We start from the raw sequence: 20,543 nt of genomic DNA, 5'->3' as shown, positions 1-20,543 counted from the left end.
GGCATTCCTGTCGCATGCTTTAACCCTCTACATGGCAGTTCCTCAGACAGAAAAGCAGAGATAGCAGTGCCTCTTTCCACGCAGCCTTGCTTGATTTTCCTAATTGCATGCTGTGTTCATTTAGGAGCAGAGACCGACTCTGCTGATGGAAGCGCCCAGCACCCAGCACAGTTTGCATTTTCTGCAGTAACAGAACAGACTTTTTGGTCTGTGCATATCTAAGGAAATGTCAACTTTCCTGATTTCTTTTAAATTTTCCCAAACGATGCTTGGATGCTAACATATTATGCAGCTGCTGAGTCATGCCAGAAAACAAACCAAAAAAAAAAAAAAAAAAAAAAAAGAAAAGGGATCGGGGAGGAGAGGAGAGCAGGGATGAGAAAACAAAGACGTTTCCTGGGGATATTATAGCAGCTTTTCTATGGGCCATTTAGACCATCCTATAAAATTATTTAGAGAATTAATTCCTTAGTCTCCAAGTCGTCAGTATCTTTAAGAAACCCATTAGCAGGAATTGTATTATTTCTAGTTACCATCTTTATTTCCATTCTGGGACCCTTCCTGATTTCCCTTCCTCTCCTATTCATCCTGTAGCATTTTTTCTGTAACGTGGCAGGTAGGTGAATGAAGAATTTTTCTTTATTCAGTACAGCTCTCTGCATCAAGCATTTCGCATGGAGCATGCAGCGGCTTCCCAAGCCCTTCCCATACCCCAGGACAGGTAGTGTCTGGAGCATCCAGAGCAGTGATGCTCTTATTTGTACGGGGTTATATTTCCATTTGCTGCCCAAGTCCCGGCACAGCCTGGCCCCAGTATTGCTATAGAAACAAGGCAGCAGCAAGAGATGTGCTGGAATCTCTGTGTCTGACTGAAAATAGCTCCTACCTACCCGGCGCGCCGCAGCCTTTAACAGCCTGACCTTTCCACCGGAGCCTCCTGTGCTTTGTAGCAGAGACACAATTAGCTCTTATTTGGCCCCATTAAAACTCGCTTCTGCAGCCAACTGTTGTGCTGCCAGCTGGATTCCCGAGATGGCTGCTTGGAGGGGTGGTAAACGAGGAGAGTGTACTGGACCATATCCCAAGAGATGCTGTCCTCCCTCCCGATTGCTGGGGACCTCTCACCTCAACCCAGACAGGGCAAAGATATGCCTCAGCCAGGGGGTATCAGAGGACAGAAAAAGGCAACAATCCCAAGTACGAGCTGCTCCCTGCACCCCTCCCCAGTGACAGAATGCAGGCAATCCCACCTCCTCTTAAAGCACCTGGATATGCCTGCGTGTCTGCATGCATCAGACGAGTCACACCGCAGACCTTGCAGCAGCGAGCTGACCCTTCTCAGGGCTTAATGTTGACTGAATGCACCTGGGCTCACACTGCTGCCCATCACCATGGCATCAGGCATCACCCCGATGGAGCAGCAGCATCCCTGCTGGATGCTCTGCAGCCAAAAGGAAAGAAGTCTATCGTTGAGACCTCTGGGGGAACAGCCCTTCCAAGGAAACCTGTGACTCCTGGGCCTTGCAGGACCCAGGGCTCCCAGGCTTTGCCTTGTGGCTCTCTGGGAATGGCAGCACCCCACCGCTGGTAAAAAAAAATACCCCGGTATTTCTGAGGCATATGTCAGACAACTGCAGGATGTGAGAGAGCCCGGTGCTAATTTCTATTCCTAGGACACCCTGAGTCACAGAACCTGTGAGACAAAGCCACATCATGTGTCCCACCAGGGGCTTTCTACGGGGCTAAATCAGGATGACAAGCTCAGACTCTAAGAAAAGAGACACAGACCCTCATCGTTGCCTCTTGCCCATTCACCAGCTGCTGCCTTCGGTGATGGGCAGAACTGGCACCAGGAGAGCCAGCCCTTCCTCTCCCACACCCTCACTGTGGAGCAACACACCTCTAAAATACACACTGCAACCCTGCATCCTCCTCTCCATCACCTCAGAGACCCCTCTCCACGCTGCCGTGGCTCCTCTCAAACACTTCCAGCTTCCTGCAAAGACTCCTTGGATCTGTGCCTTTGCAGCAGCTGCCCTCCTGGCTCCTCCATCCCCATCGCATCCCTGGTGTCCACGGGCACAGCTCTGGAACCGGCTTCCCGTGCAGCGGGGTGGATGCCTCAGCAGCAGCACGGGCAGCCTAGGGTTAAATATCTCCTTGAAGCCGAGAGCTAGAGAAGATTTGGAGGAATTATTTATAAACAGCTACTGGATTTAAGCCCGATACCCCATAAAGTTGGGTTTTCTTTTCCTCCAGCTTTCAGAATCAGATGGATTTCTTCATCCATCAGCTAAAAAAATAAAAAATAAAGAGAGAGGAACATTCATGCCTGCTTCAAGTGCAATTTCTTTAGGACCCAGTAATGTCAGCTCTCACCGGACTGCCTTCCCTTCCATGCCTTGGAAAGGAGTGGCAGGCAGGCACCAACACACAGAAGGACAGACAGTGTTTACAGAAACCTTGCTGCTCGAAGGCGGCAGGCTGAGCACTTCGTTAAAAGATGACCTCTGTTTTAAACATAACGTTGCCCCTCTTAAATTATTCAATTTCTCTCAATGTTAAGTCCATCTCTCTCTGGGCTGTAGGGATGCTTCTCCCCCTGCCCCACTGAAAGAACTGGAAAATCGGTGCAAATATTTTTCTGAAAAAGAGTTAATTTAAAAGCATCTCAGCAGCTGAGGCAGTTGCCATTGCAATAGTCTGCAAGTGGACCATACTCGGGGAGCCAGAGCAAATGGCCTCAGCAATCACAGCATTAATCAGTAACTGACAGTAATAACAGGCCAGCGTTTATGACAGGGTTTATTCTGTGGGAACAGGGCTTTGACTTGTTATCTCCCAAAAATCCTCGCTGCCAAATCCTGCCCTGTGTATTGTGAATGCTACCTTCCTTCTAAGCCAAATACTCACTGGACATGTTAGAGCAAGTTGATGGGAGCTAATGAGGCTGGGCTGATTTATTGAAACCAGCTTGCTTGTTTTTTCCCCTCTCTCCAGGGCTGCTATAAACAAGGGGTAAATGCACTGACATCACTGGCGTGAGCCTGATGTAAAGCCAGGGAAAGGAGTGGCAATCACACGCTGTTTAATCAGATGCTCTGGCTGCCGATCTGCTTGGCATCCCCTACTTGTTTTGCGTGTCTCAAAATAGGAATTGCCAGCACTTTGCTAAATGCAGTGCAAAATCCTTCTCTTCCAGCGCTGGGGCTGTATAATCTCCTTGAGCTTTCTCTGCTATGCTGCTTCCGAAGCATCCCCCGAAACGCTCCTGGGAGATGCGTCGGCAGCTCTCCCTGTCTCCGGCAGCATCTGCACGCTGGAGGGACCGTTCCTCTGCTCGCTCCGGATTCCCCAGAGCCCTGTGCCTCCTCACGCCCCTGCTGCTTTGCCCAGGGTCTGTAAGAACTTCCAGCTGGACCAGGGGCTGCATCCACCACTTTGCAGCCCCTCTCAGACCTCCAGCCAGAACTTTAAGGATGTAAAAACGGGGTTTGCAGCTACAGCTGTTTGAGGTGCCTCCGAGCTGGCTGGCTGGCGGCTTCTGTAATTTACACTGCATGGGCAGCGCTGGTCCTCTGGGAATCTTATGGCTTTAAGTCCCCTGATAGAGCCATCCTGACACATGCCCTGCGTAGGTGTTTCACCACTTAATCTGCAAATGGCTGATCTCTTGTTCATATTTCAGCCAAAGCCTGATAAAGTTGGACCTAGACAGACAGGGTCATCTCGGTGACTCAGTCCAGCAGGAACAGAAATGCATATAAATCCTCCATTGCTCGGTACTGCAGCCGTCTTGGCCCTGCGCGCGTTCGGTACGTTGCACAACAGGAATCCATCTCTGTTTGCGGCTTTCAAGGTCTTTGGTAATATAAATTAATCATGTCATAAAATAGAAAAAAAGGACAGAGAAAGAGAAAGACTTTTCCTATAATGAAGGCTCCAGTGGAATACTTCATCCTGAAACCCGCTCGCTGCCAGTTTGTGGCAGCCATCGCAGAATTTCAATGGGAAAACGAACGATTTCTATTGGATCAGTGTGTCTGTCATTAAAAAGTGGCACTAAAAAGCTGGATTTCCAAATTAGTTGGTTAAAGAGCCTTACAAAGCACTTAGATTGGAAGCAATTCACAGGAGGTAACAGCTTGTTTTATATGTCTCTGAAGTGCCATGTACATTCCCAGTGGCATATAAATAATAAATAATAATAAATATGCATATGCAGAGATACAGAGAGCCTTAATCACAAACCACGTACGCATGCTTGCAATACAATGCAGGGGATTCACCCTTCAAAACCTGCCCCAAAGCTGCAGCTTTAAATATGCAATGAGGGGTTTTATGGCCGTTACACCTCTTCAGCCTTTGGAAGAGCCGGGGCTCCCTCCTCCTCTCCATCTGAGCCACGACCTGTGTCTGGTGGCTTCTCGTGTGCCCCCCCCCCCCCCCCCCCCCACAGCACAGCCAGCGCCGCATCCCTGGTGCCCACACCCACGCGGACAGTGGCACAGAGTCCTCTGTAACGAAAATAACACCAGTATCTGCACCACCTGCACCACAAACCCATCGCACAGGGTTTCCTCGAACGTTCAGCCCCAAAGCTTTTAAATCCCAAAGGCCCAGGCTATGCCACTTGGGGTGAAAAGAGAAAGTGCAGCTGCCTGTGGGGCAGTGTCTATGCCCTACGCACCATCCACGAGGGATGAAGCAGCCCCACAGCCTTAAGGAAGGGATGGCTGTCTACTTTCTATCTCTTCTTCATATTTTTTTTTTTCTCTCAGGGCTCCCATTGCCTCTTGTTCCAATACTACCGCCCCCAAGACCAAACTGCACTGTCAGTAAAAATTTTTTTACTAAATGATATACATCACGCGCAACCGAATTTTTATGCTTTCTGAATAACGGAGATTAGGACTTAAAACCCAAGTTTTCCATGCGTCATGCATTCTTTCTTTGTAGGAACTAGGCTTTTATTTAAATGGGGGTTTATTTGCCGATTACAAACAGCGCATTCATGCATTGGAAGAAGTTATGCCTTGTTTCTCAGCAGGCATAAATCAACACGGGCTCCCTGATTCCAGAGCTGCACTGATTTACCCCTGCTGAAGATATGACCCTTTTCCCCACACAGCTCTGCCCTTCTCTAAGCAGTCTCCAAATTCTAACCCTACCCAAAGAGAAAGAAGTTGCTCTATCTCACAGTTAACTCTACAGAAGGGGAGTAATTTTTGAGTTGCAAAGGTACGTGCATTTCCCTGGTTGGATGGTTAGCTCATAAAGGTTCTCCCATCTGAAACTGGAACCTCAGTAAGAAAAAGATGAAGCACACTGAGCTCCAGCTGGGGCATGGGAAGGAGGAGGCAGGCATCCTGTGGTCCAGGTAAGCTCTGAGACAGTGGAGCAAGAACCCAGCCAGGCTCCCTGAGACCACAGTACATCCCACATAAACCACTGCAGGCTTCTTTCCTCCGCTCTTCCCAACGCCACCTTGCTGGCACCAGCTCTACCACCACACTACCCTGTTCACAGGGATGATGGAGCACACCCATTCAAGAAGCTGAAAAACCCTCACATATTCAAGGGTCTTGGAGGGACCTCCTAAGAGAGAGCAAGATTCACCATGACATCCAGGACTCGTAACCCCCCTCAGCTTTAGTAGCTACAGGAAAACACAACCGAGAGACAAAATCGTCAAGAGACTGCACAGCTCTTCTCGCGAGCAAGTATTTCCAGAAACTATGGGAGGAAAAAGCAACATCAAGAGGCAGCACTAAACAGGCTTTATTTATTTATTTCACAGCAGCCACTGAGTCATAGGCTAATTAATAAAAGCCCTTAGATGCGACAGCTTTGTGTTTAGCAAACTCATCTGCATTTCTTTTGCCACTCTGCATCAAAGCCAAGCAACCCCTGGGGCTGTTCCACAGCCAGCTTCTTACATCTGCATCCAAAACCTGATCCTTTGAAGGAGGCTTTCTAAGAGGGTTCCCTTAACTTATGGGAGACCTGGCTCTGTGCTGCTGCTCCCCTCCTGGTATGCTACCATTAACTTTTGTTGTGGAGAAATTTCTGGAGCTGGATGACCTGCATACTTACTTTAAATGTGTGGGGGTTTGGTTGTGTTTGGGTTTTGTTTTTCTTTTTTTTTTTTTTTTTTTTTTCCTCTCTCTCTCTCTCTCAAGGGAGCACCTATCACTCATGGTGTGGCTGTTCCTGCTTCATTGGCATTATCACTATTCGTCCTTCTGTTTGTTTAATGTTTCATTTTCACTCCTTTCTTGGTTTTAAAATGCCCTTTGGTGAGTTCAGCTAGTGTTCAACTCCATTTATTCCTACAATTGCAAAACCTATGCTTGAAGCCAGGCAGGAATACTTCCACCTCATGGTCCAGTAACAACCTCTATCCAAATCATGGTGCCTTGAGAGTATTCTTTTAAAGGAAAGATACACAGCATCTGAATTGACCAGGTGTTGTAAAGTTTGATGGATTTAAATCTTAGCTTCTGCAGATTTAATCTTCTGTTAAACTCCCATTTTTATTCAGCCCTGCAATGTCACACACTTGAGGGTGATTTCTCATTTCCTACCGAGTATGCGGCAGAATTTCCTCCTTTCACACTGCCCTGAACGATGCTGTCATTAAACATCAATGTCTTGGGCATGTGTCTGGGAACAACTTGTATTCCAGGCCTCACCAGTGATGCTGCTTTATATTTTGATCTGCAGAGATGGTCCGCTCTGAATTCAGCCATGCCAGGAAATGGAGCTGCCAATTGCAATTTTTGGCTGGGGCAGTCAGGCAACTTTCAGACATATGTTAAATTACATTTGAAAATTAGCATTATTGGTCCCAATATAAACAGGAGGAGAGAGTACAGGCTTTCCATTTTCTGCTTCATGGGGTCTGAGGTAGTAGAAAAATATTCCAACACATGATTGTTTACCAGAGTAGCAATCCCAACACTTAACATACGCCAGATTTTTTAAAGCATTTGTAATAACAATGGTCCAGATCTAGATCTTGGAGAAGCCAAGGAGAGTCAGTCAGTTGGATTCTACTGAGCTATATCCTTAGCAGGCATAAAGTGGCCCAGCTCCAAAAAAATTAGCAGAGCTGCAAGCATTGACACCAACTGAGGATCTGGCCATATGTGGATTTGGATGAATATTTTGATTTTATGTTTTCCAGGCATTGGGCAAAACATTGGCTAATTGGCAACATTTGTATTGAAAAGGCAGTTAAAATAGTAACTGTATTTATATATCCGAGTATAGAAAAATAGATGCAGAGTGGGAGGAGAAAGCCTAATGGATGTAATCTTTAGGAATCAAGAAGCAAAAATTCAGTTTTAGGGCAGCAACAGATTCTGTTTGCAACCTCCCATAGTTAAATCCCAGCCCATTTCTTTGCAGACCTGAGGTTCCTCTAGGGACTTGGGTTTTTCATTTAGAACAAGGAATACAGTGACCCTTAAAGAAAGGCCAAATGGCTCTTAAGCTCCATTTTTTTTTATTGACATGAAGGTCCATGACTTTTAGTAAATTGGTATTTTAAGACAATTATCAAACCCTTTTGCTGCTAATTTTTGTACAAAGAACTCAAAAAAGCGTATGTCACTCAGTGTCAGGAAGAGTGAAAAGTCTCCAAGGTACTCGCATATTCTTTCCGGTTTAAAAAAGAAACAATAGTAGGAGAAAAGCAAAAGCATCTTTTCCCTGGCTCAGAGAGGAACTGGAGCATTTTGGAAACACACCATTCTAGGCAGCTGCGTTGGTGATTTCAGTTTTGCCCATTTCCCGTTTTTGTTCCTTGGTTGTTCATTGGTGAGCGCAGGAATTCGCTGTGCTGCTTGCCCCAGACTGCGGCTATCCACGTGCTCCCATGGATACGAACTTCCAAGGAGAAGACCACAACAGGTTGCCCAATTCCTCCCATTTCAAGAGGCACTGCAGACGCAGGCAAAACCCCAGCTGAGCTGGCATGTCGGGTTTGCCTGGCAAGGTTTGGTAGCAGGGGGGCTATGGGGGGGAGCTGCTGTGAGAAGGTGCCAGAAGCTCCCCCCATGCCCGATGGAGCCCACGCCAGCCGGCTCCCAGAAGGACCCACCACCAGCCAAGGCTGAGCCCATCGGCGATGGTGGGAGTGCCACTGGGATGATTGATTTAAGAAGGGGGCAAAAAACCTTTGCAGCAAGTTACAGCAGAAGAGAAGAGAGACACTGCACCAAAGCAGCCCCCCAGGTCAGGGCAGGAGGAGGTGGGGGGGCTCCTGGCACGGAGCAGAGATGCCCCAGCAGCCCGTGATGAAGACCCTGGCGAGGCAGGCTGTGCCCCCAGCCCATGGAGCCCACGGGGGAGCAGATCCCCCCTCCTGCAGCCCAGGCAGAACCCCACACTGGGGAAGGGGGATGCCCAAAGGGGCTGTGACCCCTGGGCAGCCCCTGGCAGGACTTGTGCCCCCAGGGGGACCCCTGGGACCAGCTGTGCCTGGGGCGCTGCACCTCCTGGGAGGGACCCCCCAGGGCAGTGCGTGAAGAGCTGCAGCCCGTGGGAAGGGCTCGCGATGGAGAGGTTCATGGAGAGCTGTCTCTTGTGGGAGGGACCCCGCTCGGGGACAGGGGCAGAGTGTGAGGATGAAGGAGCAGCAGAGGCAGAGTGTGATGGATTGATCGTGCCCCATCCCAGTCCTCCGTGCTGCGCCAGGGTAGAAAGGAGAGAAATGGGGTGTGAAGTTGAGCCCAGCAAGAAGGGAGGGATTAGGGGGAAGGCATTTTTAAGTTTTGATTTATAGTTCTCATTATTATCATTCAAATCAGAGTAGGATAAATTAAACTAATTTCCCCAAGTCGAGTCTGTTTTGCCTGTGACAGTAATTAAGGAGTGACCTCCCTGTCCTGATCTCGACCCATGAGATCTTCATTATATTTCCTCCCCCGTGCCCGGCTGAGGAGGAGAGTGATGGAGCAGCCTTGGTGGGCACCTAGGGTCCAGCCAGGGTCATCCCACCACAGATGGGCAAATATTTACTTCAGTTTTGTTTGTATGGAGCCTGATACGAATCCCCACACAAACCCAGCTATTTATCAAGTAAAAAAAACCCCAAAACTATCCCATGATGAGTCTCTACTGCAAAACCAATATTTGATTTTAATATTATGTGTACAGGCACTTGTAAAATAAACAGCCCTGTTTGCATTGGTATCTAGGTGCTTGGAGACAGAAAATCAGATACACCATTTTGTTCATTTTTCCCTTTCCAGACCAAGATCATACAAAAAACTTTGGGAAAGAGAGAAAGAACTGAACCACCAAGTGCAAATCTTTATTTTAAGACTGAGAAAGATGCGGAGCTGCGCATTTATGAAGAGGCCTCTAGCTTACACAAGCCACAGAGGCAAGAGTTGCCACTACTTCTACCAGAAGACCACCAATTTAACCTGCATTCCCCCCAGCTGTCACCCCCATGTGACAAGTGCTTGTTTCAATAAGATTTCCTCTGTCAGGGCTGCAGTGCCTTCACCCAAAGAAATAAACCCAGACTAGAACAGTTCTGTTGCAGGGGATGTACAACCATCATCTAGTCCAGCTACTTAACCCAAAGCTCCAAGCACGTTATTAAGGGCACTGCCCAAGTGCCTCGTGAGCGCGGACCGGCCCAGGGCATCGCTCGCCTCCCCAGGATCCTGCTGCAGTGTCTGACCACCCTCCATGAAGAAATGCTCCCTACATCCAGCCTGCACCTCCCTGGTGCAGCTCTGGGCCGTTCCCGCGTGTCCTGGCACGGGACCCTGGGGACAGGAGCTCAGCGCCCGCCTCTCCACGTCCCCCCCCAGGAGGGTGCAGAGGGTGACCAGGTCACCCCTCAGCCTCCTCTTCTCCAAACCGGACAAGCCCAAAGCGCAGCCGCTCCCCAGGACGTGCCTTCCAGCCCTGCCCCAGCCCTGGTGCCCTCCTCTGGAAGCGCTCGTGGACCTGCACGTCCCTGTGAAGCGGTGGGGCCCAGCCCTGCACCCGGTGCTCCGGGTGAGGCTGCACAGCGCGGGAGGCGGCAGGATCAGCCCCTCGCTGCCAGGCTGGTGGTGCTGGGCTCGCCGCACCCCAGGCTGCGGTTTGTGCTCCCGGCTGCCAGGGCTCACTGCTGGCTGCTGCTGAGCTGCTGCCAGCCAGCACCCCCAGAGCCCTTCCCACAGGGCTGCTGGCCAGCCGACCCTCTCCCAGTTTATACTGGTGCCTGGCATTACAGCTCTGCCTCCCCATCCCTCCTGGACAGCCTGGAGCCCTCCATCCCACCACTCCAGTTGTGGGACTCCTTCCAGCAATACCACTAATACCAACAACACCCTAAGCTCTGGGAGCTGACCAGTGCTTCCAGTTCATCCTGTTTTTCTCTCATACTGCATGCGCTGGCATACAAGCATTTCAGAGACACCCCTGAGCCCCCCATGCTCCCAGGAGCAGCATACACATCCCCACTACCACCACCAGCCTCGGGCAACGCCACACCAACCCCTGGCTTACCTACTGCAGTCCTGCTGGCGTCCCCTTCCCACACTGATTAGTAATTAAAGCTTTCTCAATCAGTCCCGCCAGCTTATACCCAAAGACATGCTCTCCCCATCCCACCAGGCCCCGGCATACCTTGCGCCTCTAAGGCTCTTCCATGCTTTAAAGCCCCAAAGTTCTGGTGCAGGCACCAGTCCTGGAGCCAGATATCAATATGCCTCCGCGCATCCCGCAGCCGGAATCCTGGGCGGCCACACGCTCGAGCAGGAGCTCTGCCTGGAGCTGCGCCGGCCGTACCGGGTGCGAGGAGCTCAGGAGCAGCAGAGGACACTGCTTTTGGAAGGGTGGTACCATGCTGCCTGCTGGGAGGTACAGGGGCTGGTCCATTGCCACCAGCTGGGCTGATGGTTTTCAGCTGCTTAAACCTCCCACGCTGCCATGCAGGCTCTGCCCCTCGCTGCCTCAGCCCATCAGCAGCTCTGGGGTCAGCTGCTCAGGGAACACCCCCTGCCCAGACAAGCCAATGACTTGTCCACGTGTGTCCCTTGCATGTCCCATGCATGTCCCACAGCTGCTGCTCCTCCATGCACCGCTCCGGTATCCGCCACAATCAAAATAAATCAAAGGCAACCTATAAATGATGGTTCAAGTACACAATTTCTTCATAAAAGCTGTTTTTCACGTCAGCTTCATCTCCACGCCACGTAGTTGGATTCGTATCAGTTGGTGGCCTTCTGCTACCCATGTGCTACTCTTCCCAGCTGTGCAGCCAGGCAGTGTTATCCCTCTGCTTGCTTCCCCGCATGGCTTGCTGCAGGGCTGGGGGAACAACAGATGCTCTGGGATGTGTTATTGTGCATAGTCAGTGCTAAAGCTTTAAAGGCCATATATAAAATGCATGTGTCCAAAAAGCCTTTCCAAACAGATGTTTGGAACCGGGCAGCTCTGACGTTGCATGTTTTTTGCCTCCGTAGATGACCGTGGGTGGTCAAGCACTGGAACAGGCTGCCCAGGGTAGCGGAGGAATCACCATCCCTGGAGGTGGGGACTTGGGGACGTGGGTTAGTGGTTGGACCTGATGATCTTAAAGGTCTTTCCAACCTAAATTATTCTATGATGATCCAGGATAATTTTGCTTCTAAGATCTTCTCCCCAGTTCTTTTACAGCTTCGTGAGTCTGAAATAATGCTTTTAAGCTGAAGGGTTTGCTCTGGTGCAGACTTGGGTCCCAGGGAGAATCTAGCTTGCAATTTCCATTTCTTCCACAGACTTCACTTGCAGTTTATCACTTGCATCTGTAGGCTACAAGGCTCGCTGCAGTCCGGACAGATGTTTTAAAAGATGTAAAGGGTATGAGAGGAATAATCCAGCTGTGTCCTGCTGGACTTCGTGTCTCCTCTCTGACATTCCTGTTTCACTCCCTGGGTCCCTCACAGAAACTAATCAAATTCTGTTTGCTTTGACCAGACAAATGTTCCTTCCCCGGTAGTTTGAACTGCACTATTAGGAAGCCTGTTTAGAGCCCTAATTAAGGTTTCTGCCACTTAAATCAAGTCAAACACCATGCAGAGTACTGAGTAATAGGACCCTGTTCTCCACAGCAGCTTTTTTTTTTCCCTACATAAAGGAAAATAAATGGCACCCATGCCTTCTCCAGTCTGTTGTGTGTTTTCCAGCAGTGGTCTCTGATGCAAATTTTCAGGGTTTGAGCTCTTGCCTGGGAGAGGGGAGGGAGCGAGACATATTGCCTCCCCCATGCTGAGATGAGACACTTGAAAGAGGAAGGTCCACGTTTACATGCTAGAAAGGCTGTAGCAAGCATGACCTGGTAAAGTCCTCCTTGCTCCCTAAATCTCCCATTCAACCTGCAAAACTTCACCTTCCATCTGTATTCCAAACCCTCCTTTGGATGCTCCTGCTGCAGGGATGTCCTTGCTTTCTTCTGGCTGACATACAACGTGGTCCTCAAAACATGATCAAGATCACTCTGCTGTAGCCATGATGGAGGTGTATTTTTTAGCTGACTTCTATGTAATTTCGCTTCGTTTTGTGGCCTGGGAGGAATTATCTTCTCTTGGCTTTTATCTTCCTGGAAAGCAGCAGGTGTTTTCACATACTCTAATTCTTCAGGATAAATACATTTGTTGCTTCACCTGTAGCTAGTGCTTAGTAGTACTCCTGTTTGCATTATGGCTGGGATGTGCTGATCTCCATCTGTTTTTATTTCCAGATTTCATTCTACTTCCTTATGTAAAGAAGAGCCAGTAAATCTCATTTCATCAGAGCGTATTCATAATGAATTCACATCCAAGCCTCTTTACAGGCTTTTGGCTTCAGTTATCGTGTTTACACCTCCAAATAAGTAACATTTTTTCCTCTTGCACAAGAATAATGTTCTTTTCAAAGGATGTTAGAGCTCAATAAGATAACTGTAATAGTGCCGGGCAGCCGATTCCCATCTGTAGCCTATCCCTGTGCCTTGCATGTGAAACCACGTGAATCCTTGTGCCTGTATTTCCTTAGTGGCATGGTATTGTAACTGGAATATTGCTTCTTCCCATGCTCTAGTAAGCAGGTCTTTTTTTATGTGAAGCATTTCCCATATCACCAGCTCATGGGCTGCAGCTGGTACCGACTTGTCATTTTTCCTGTGGGTTTCTTTGCAGACCCCAGTATCTCTTTAGGCCTCCTCTGAACAATGTAAGTGGGTCGATGAGAACTAAACTCTCCAAACACTAGTGCCCTAATTAATGTTCAGAATTAAAGTGCTAATTGTGAAATGGCATGTGATTCATCCTTCTCCATTCAAAAGCCCTTTATCCGTGCGCCTGAGACATGGTTTGGCTTTGTTTTGTGGCTGCAGAGGGGGATTGCATCTACCTCATGCAATCCAGAACTTTGTTTTGGGGTACCAGCATGTGCAGACCTTAGTAGGTCCAACACTCCAGTAGTGTTTTAATTAGAAAATTACGCCCGTCCCCGGCTCAGTGGCAGGCTGACCAGCACAGCCTTGGCCCACTGGGGCACAGTGGAACAGCAGCGGCCCGAGGTGCGTTCGGGGGCTGGTTTGTGGAGCCGTGAGTGGCACTGGTCAGCTTTGAAACCCAAATACCAGGCAGGGAAGTACCAGCCGCTCGGTTGCATGACTTGGGCATGGTGGGAGAGCTGCTCTCCTTGCATTCACTGTATGAGAGCAATGCAACTGCTTGGAGACACCGAGGCTAGGGAATTTATGGTCCTTTCTTCTTGCACCAGCTAGGCTTAAAGGCTGTTTTTCCCAATGACTCATCAAGTGCTTTGTACCTTTTAATGCTTTCAGACATAAATAATCCATGACATCATCTAACAAAGGAAGAAACTGTAAATGAAAATCAATTGTGCTTGGCACCTATTGGTAACAGAAAACCTTTGGTGCCGTATATTGAGTTACATTCATTGTGTTAGACCTTTTTTGGCTGATACTTGGTGCCAGAGAATTCCAGAGCATGAAATAATTTCTTCATGTGGTGTGTTAGTCAGGGTTATCAGAGACTCCTGCATCAGCAGGACGATGCACTGTGCTTCCCTGTCAGTCATGGAGCCTATTCCCGGCCTTGTGCTGTGACTTGTGTGACCTTGAGGAAATCGTTCCGCCTTCCTCTGCTCTCCTATCTCTCACGCAGCTATCTGGCCCTTCTGGCTGTTTGTGGCAGGGCCTTTTCTTACCCTTTGCCCATAAATCATCCAGCACCGCAGGACGAACCCTTGCTTGGCTCACCACCTCCTTTATGGGTTTCTAGAGAATACGAACAATAACATCAAGGTACCAAATTACCAGCACAGGACAATAACGGTGAGATCTGCTGGAAATCAGAGATACTTCCACAGCAAAGCCCTGCTCTGTGAGGTGTTAAAATTGCATTAATCCTTGGAGAATAATGAAGGAAATCCAAAGCCCTGTGGGTGCTTTCCAGCACCTTACGCTGCGTTCCCCTTACACTGCTATCTCATGGCAAAGGAACTGAACTCTGGATCACCCTGGTTCAGAATACCCCCTTCCCCTATCGCAATTTCCAGGAACTCAGAGAGAGGCTTCGCTGCTTATAAATCAGAAATATTTGTCAGGAAAGTATGTCCCTAAACGATAAGGACCATAATCCTGGATCTGAAATAACTGAATAGTGCAGTCCCAGGCTCCTGAGAGCCTCTCTGCCCCAGCTCATCACTTATTCCTTTGAACAAAGCAACAGCTGCTTCCTAGGAGTTTTGGCACAAGCTTGCCTTGTCCTGGCACTGTAGGACTTTGCTTACATTCATTAGTGCTGTATTGCATTTGCATAAGCAATGTCTCAACAAGCATGGCCCTTTATCACTGTGATTCATGGAAATGACACAGTGGATGGTTGTGCTAACTTTGCCTTGAGATTAGGATGATTTATTCATTGCGGGGGGTGGGGGGGGTGCTATGAAGTCATTGCCATTGCTGTTGTGTCTACATACAATCAGAAACAAGGGTTGTTTAAGTGAGGTACAGAGCAGGATGAAAGGCCTCTGGGGTCCTCCCTTGTCTGTACTCTTCAAAGTGTGCAAGTAGAGGGCAGGAGAAGAGCAAAGCATGGCTCAGGTGCACTGACAAAAGTTTTGGGGCCCAGAGTAGATCATTACGAATTCTTGTGGTAGCCACTCTAATCTCATTAGTTGTGATGGATTCTGATGATGTCCACGTTGTAATTTCCATTGCTGTTCAGCATTAGTCCACTTAGCGTCCACTTTCCGTGGAGTGTTTCCAAGCAATTAGTATTCTCATCTTTTATCCGAGGGGTCATGGGTTACAGTGCATTACTGAGAAGGATAGGCTGGAAGGAGGGGGGGGGGGGGCAGCATCTCCTCTGCAGAGGAGAAGGATAAAAGACAACTCAGCTTGCTACAGGGAAAGTAACGTGCTGAAGTCCCACCTGCTGAGCTCTACAAGGGTGACCTGTACATTCATACTGTTACCTTTTTCAGATTAAATCCCAGCTCCATTTTCGAGTATCTCTGAAATACCTCAAAGAAATATGGTGCAAGAGGCTTGTTTCCACACCTTTAGCTGAAATTTATTGTGCCTTCTGGAAGAGGGCTTTGAAGATCCAGGCCAGGATAGCAGTGGGATGCGTAACAGAGCCCTAGGTGGTCCCAAAACACACGAAACTGCATTTAATAGAGACACAGCTCATGTAATGCACTCCCTGAGCTACCTGTGCTTTGGGGTCCCTGCCCCCAGAGACCATACTGGACACAGAAATGCCCAGTGACCTCTAGTCCCTCTGCCTCTGAAGCAGGCTTGGGTGAGGTCCTAAAGGCACGACGATGGCAGAAACCGGCAACATTGCCTGGCTCACGGAGAGTATTGGATTGTTGCCACTCACATGCTGAAGCAGCCTGGAGATGCCTCCTACCCACCTGCAAACAGCAGGTATTTCACCCTCTTCGGTGCTGTGGGGTCCTGGCGGTGGTGAAGCAGCGGTGATGTCTGGCTGCATAAGCCTGTCTTGGGCGTCATGTCCAATCTGATCCCTTGACCCCTAGGGAGCCATGGGGTGATGCACACCCTTCTTTTTATAGCCCAGCAACACTAGAAATACATGCCATGGTCTGCACCTAAAAACCTCAGAGGAGGAGGAGAGGGTGAGCAGGCATCCACCTTGCCCTCAGCGCTGCCTGAAGAGGCCAAACTTTTATTTAAGCTCTAAATAATTAGCAAGCCCACGTGTTGCTGGCTTTCAGCTACTTTTGGAGTTTGAACTGGTGCCCTGTTTGCTCGCCAAGCTGTGCAGGGTGGTGGAGGACAGGACAGGTTTCCTGAGGACAGCTTGGGGGTGTTAAAGGGAGGTGATAATAAACAAGGGAAAAGAGAGCAGAAGACTTCTGCACTCTTTCTCCTATCACTCCATTTATTTTCCTTTCAGGCACCAGCTCAACTGAGCAAAGCCAAAGGCGTGGTGGTGCCTGTATCACCTTCGTGGGACACGGTGCGAGTGCTCCCACGCTGAGCAGGGCAGGATGCTGAGCAGGGCTCCCACCAGGCTCCAGCCACCCCTGCATCCATGTAAGGACAAAATCCTCTGTTTTTAGCATGGAAGGTTATCTGAAACACCAGCTATTGCCCCTTGTCCAGGGACCACTTGACCTGATCTTTGCTCTGACCTACTACAGCGAGTAAGTCCTGTAGTATACCACCGAATTCTGACAGTATTTGGCTATCGGAAAGGAACAGCTTGCCAGGAGTATTTTAAAACGTCTGTTGGTGGAGAGGTTAAACCCAAATGTTCTTCACATCCTCGCGTTCAGTAATAAATTGTGTTGCTCTTCCAAATGCTCAGTCTGTTTCAGGGACAAAGTGTGAACAGTGCCACCAAAACGCAGCCTGACCTCTTTGTGTGCCAAAACACATTCATTTCTCTCTCAAGACAGGGTTACAATTTGACAGGAGAAAGCAAAACATTTCTTTTTCTTTCAGAGAAGAGTTCTACAAGATGCTTAACATGTTTTTTAGCTCAGCATGCTAACCAGCAGAGTTTCAGAAGCTGGCCTGAGTCTGGCAGTGCGCAACTCCACGGATGCGGAGCAGTGGGAGCCTTTCCCTGCACTTGCAAAGACACAGATTGAAAATAATTTCCATGCTTTCTCCTCCCTCTTTGGCAAGGCAGTTTGCTTGTTTCTGCCTCACGTGAATCCTTCTGGCACCGATGAGGGAGGCACACTGCCTCCTTAATCTGTGAAGCTTTCTCGCAGAAGGGGCTGGGGAATCGGGCTTGCCAGAAAAACAGCTTTGGGAAATGCCCGCTAATCTCCGCTCCTGCTGTGCCGGGGCAGCGCGAGCAATTGCTGCCCGTGTGTTCCAGGCTTGCAGTGAAGACATCAGACCGCGGATGCCACGTATGTCCCAGCAGATTTGTCACACGGGCACGTGCTGGAGTTTCCTTGGGAACCTGTCTTTCGACCTGGGGAAACCCTCACAGCTTTCCTGGTGTTAATTCCTCTCTCATTCCCAGACAGCTCCGCCTCTGTCTGGCAAAGGACATCCTACGTTCCTGAGCAGCTCCTCAGGGAGCTGATCCCTGTATCTGTAACATCAGCCTAATCCTCCAGCAGCCCTCAAGAAAGGCAGCCTGGCCGCATCTCCTGCAAAACCCTGAAAACCTCACTCCAATTCCTTTTTCCTGGTGACCTCTGCTGCTGCTCAATGCCACCATGTGTCCTACCAGAATTAAGCAACGTTTCCAGCCATCTCTCAGGTGATGCTGCCAGCAGGCATTGCAAACATTTTAGATGTAAAGCCACCACACAAGGAACAAGGTTACCTAAAATTGCTATTAAACCATAGGGGAGCAAACACAGCCTTTGAAACGGCATGCAAGCCACAGAGCAGCAAACTACTCAATGTCACTTGAATGTGACTGAGCTGTGTGAATCCCTTTGTCATGTTTGGTTTGTGTACAGGGTGGTAATGGAAATTGATTCAGTTTCTTCTCACAAATCGGCTTTGTTTGTTTCAATAAGATGGATTTTTCTGTAGATCCCGCTCCCAATTTAAAAGATGAAAGTACAGATAGGAAAGACCGACTCTTCCCAAAGCTACTGCCAAACTCCTCCAGTAATCCCATTATTAGGGAAAAACAGGATTTGCAAATGACAGCTCAAGTGTTCTGTCTGACTGCAGGATTCAGGATTTTGGAATGAGTATTTAAAAGTATTTCAGTACCTAAGGATTCAGAGAAGCCTTAGGTGAGTTTTTCACAGGCAGCTCCTGGAACTGGATATCTAACTGTACCTAAACGTGTTTGCAAAACTTGACCCCTCAGACCCAATTAATTTTGATGGAGCTCAGCTCAGTGCAAGATGGAAAGGCTCTGTAAAGGCGCTGGCCTGCACGGGCTGCTGCCGTCCCTGAACTGCCCCTGCGGTTTTGCCAATCCGGTAATCAGGCACCAAGGAAATTATTTTTCTGGCAGGGGATGAGGTAGCAGAAGGCTTAACACTGACACCTTATGATGAAGCCTTCAACAGCTACAAACCGCCTTGTCCACTGTGGCTTCCCGTCCAAAACTTATGGATGGTCTGGATAGAAACATCTGGCTCTGAGCCTGAAAACGTGAGTGAAGTCACCGTGGACCTAGACAGACTGGTTTGCTGGAGTGATGGAGACACGTGGGAAACTGTCCTTTTTTTCTCCTTTCTTCCCTCAGGGCCAGATAAAAAAAATAATAAAAAAACGGAAGAAATGGATTTGTGCCCCCTCGAGCAGTGGATAGCATTCCGTCTGTGAGCCACTGGGATGCTGCCTGGCGATGCGCTCTCTTTTCCATCTTTCCTGAGATGTTCTGTCAAGGCATCCCAGGAGAAATTGCACCTTAAGATGACCACCATGTCCAAATCTTTTCCTGGCCTCTTGATATGGTTCAAATGCAAAAGGAGGCTTAGGAGATCCTCAGGGCCAGGCTAAGCAGAGCGGGTCAGCTCCCTAGTGGGGGGAAATCCCAGGGGGATATTTTACACGGTGCCTCTGGAGGAGCAGGTTGTGGGGTTTTCCCATCTCCTTCCCTTCTGTGCCCTACGTGGACAGCACAGCCTAATCAGCACTTCGAGGCCACGGAAATACTATTGTTGAGGGAAACCCCTGAACTTCTTCCCCCAAACTAGGAAGGCTGCTCACCCAAAGGTGGGAGCAGGTGGGTGACCTGGTTTTTGTGGGTCTGCCAGGGCGGCCTGAGAGCTCCCACCAACAGAGGTTTTTAAATACTCCTCATAATCTGCTCCTTTCCAATAGCCAAATACTATCAAAACTCGGTGGTACATTGCTCTTCCCAGGATCTACTCGCTGTAGTAGGTCAGAGCAAAAATCAGTTGGTTTTTTTTTATTGACAGAGGCAATAGTTGGTGTTTCAGACAACCCTCCATGCTCTCCACGTTACTGAAAACAGAGTTTTGTCCCATGTGCTCTGTTCATTGCTACTGAGCCAGAAATCCGGGTGTATTAACCCAGGTCTGACACATGGTAAAGGTTCAGCGTTTCTCCTCCGTCAGTGAGGATGCGACCACTGGGACAGGGACCAGCAGCAGCTTCTCAGTGTGTGCTCATCTCCTCAGCGACTCCTGATGAGTTCAGAAAGTAACTCCTGGTGAAGCACCTTATTGTATCTTCTTGGCAGCTGCCTAATCTATAGATGTCAGGAGAGATGAAATAAACTTGCTTACTACAGATTGGCCTGTCTCCCTTTACTGTGTCTCCAGGTGATGGATGAGCGCTACCTGTGATCTTTGAGTAGCAGCTGTATCTTTCAGAGGTCTAACTACAGCCAGGAACTATAAATGCTGCATTGCTTCACTGACAGAGCAACCTAGAAGCAATAATCTTTGCCTCCTGCAAAGGTTAACTCCTTTGTATCTTCACAGGACAAAAGAGAGTCAGGAACACGGCAGTTCCCAGGTCCATCAGCTGGTTTGTGTTGTGCAGGGATAAGCCCAGTAGCCAAGGAGGATGAGGACGCCTTCAGGGCTGGAAAGGGCAGGTCGATGCCCTGTCCCACAACTGGGTGCCTGATCTCTCTAACTAAGGTAGCAGAACCTGCAGCTGTCCTGCCAGCTGGCTTCCCGGGAGATCTCACTGGCTTGTGCTGACGGGCCACTGAGTAGAGGGAAGAACGCATTTGTTTTCATTATTACTGTTGATAGAGCTGCTGCAAAGCAGGAAGAGTTGGACCGTGGAAGCAGCAGAGCTTGCGAGGCATGCCTGGAGGATTAGCAGAAGGCTCTGGGGAGTGAAAAAATGAAGAGGTAACAGTTGGAGAAGAAAGAAAAACAGCAATCAGTGTAGACTGGTCTCTATCCTTCCCTTCGCTGATCACAGCTAGAGACCACCGATGCTCGCAGTAGAGCAGAAGTGATGCAGAGCTCAAGCCTGGCTGCCGAGCCAGGATGGGGAGCAGAGAGATTTCGGTACGCAGGTGCTGCTGCTGAGCTTTCCCAGTCCTCACTTGGTGCCTTAAAAGATGCCACTCTCTCCTTTGCATTTCATTCTG

General features: G+C 49.1%; 1 long non-coding RNA gene across 2 annotated transcripts in view; it reads right to left on the bottom strand.

Moving 5' to 3' along the window:
• The window catches only part of LOC119158235, a 52,788-nt gene that overhangs the window by 15,418 nt on the left and 16,827 nt on the right, over positions 1-20,543 (bottom strand). Inside the window, exon 3 of one of the 2 annotated variants that reach the window (XR_005107809.1) lies at positions 10,787-20,275. The exons of the other annotated variant lie outside the window; for it this stretch is intronic. This is a non-coding gene — a long non-coding RNA (uncharacterized LOC119158235). Of the gene's footprint in view, positions 1-10,786; positions 20,276-20,543 lie in introns of those variants that run through there. 2 annotated transcript variants of the gene reach the window in all.

This window comes from Falco rusticolus, chromosome 16 (assembly GCF_015220075.1).
Source record: "Falco rusticolus isolate bFalRus1 chromosome 16, bFalRus1.pri, whole genome shotgun sequence".
NCBI lineage: Eukaryota > Metazoa > Chordata > Aves > Falconiformes > Falconidae > Falco > Falco rusticolus.
The sequence above is the reverse complement of the archived record's forward strand: the minus strand, read 5'-3'. Positions and strand labels throughout refer to the sequence as shown.